Below are 713 nucleotides of genomic sequence, written 5' to 3' on the forward strand. Positions count from 1 at the left end.
ACCTTGAATTTAATAATTATCACATACATATAATTCCCATAATAATCATTCAAACATTATAATTCAAGAGTAAACATGGTATTTGCAGATATAAACATAACATAAATTGGTATAAGAAATATTATTGTACTTAATCCAAACAAACAGACGATTGATTAAATACGAGCTTTCTTAATACTCAAGGCAACTCCAAACTTATGAGGGAGTTTGGGCTACCGGATCGAAACTCTCCACTACTTTCGATCTCAATGCATTTTAATTTCTCGAGTGGTGTTCCTTCATGGATAACTACCATAATACTTGATATTTTTAGCTATCCTAAACATACAACTTAAGAAAGTATCCATACAAAATCCATGCACACAAATATTTGATTAAGTACGGGTTTTCTTAATACACAAATATAACTCCAAACTTTTGAGATAGTTTAGGAGATCTGTGTGTCATATTCGGACACCACTATGTCATGATGTATTCTCCCTCACCTAAGTGTGTCGGGTCGCTAGGTTCTCTGTTTGCAGGTGAGCTTACTTGATCTGATCTCCTCTCGAACTCTTCATTACGCCAAAATAACGTTAATTAGTTAATTGACGATAACTATTATACTTACGAAATAACTTTTTATGCAAAGATAAAACTTGCGATTTAAAATGAATTTAATAGCTTTCGTCCATCCGATTCAAGGTTGAATATCATTGAATCATCATTTGTCA

Source organism: Lupinus angustifolius, chromosome LG12 (genome assembly GCF_001865875.1).
Source record: "Lupinus angustifolius cultivar Tanjil chromosome LG12, LupAngTanjil_v1.0, whole genome shotgun sequence".
Classification (NCBI taxonomy): Eukaryota; Viridiplantae; Streptophyta; class Magnoliopsida; order Fabales; family Fabaceae; genus Lupinus; species Lupinus angustifolius.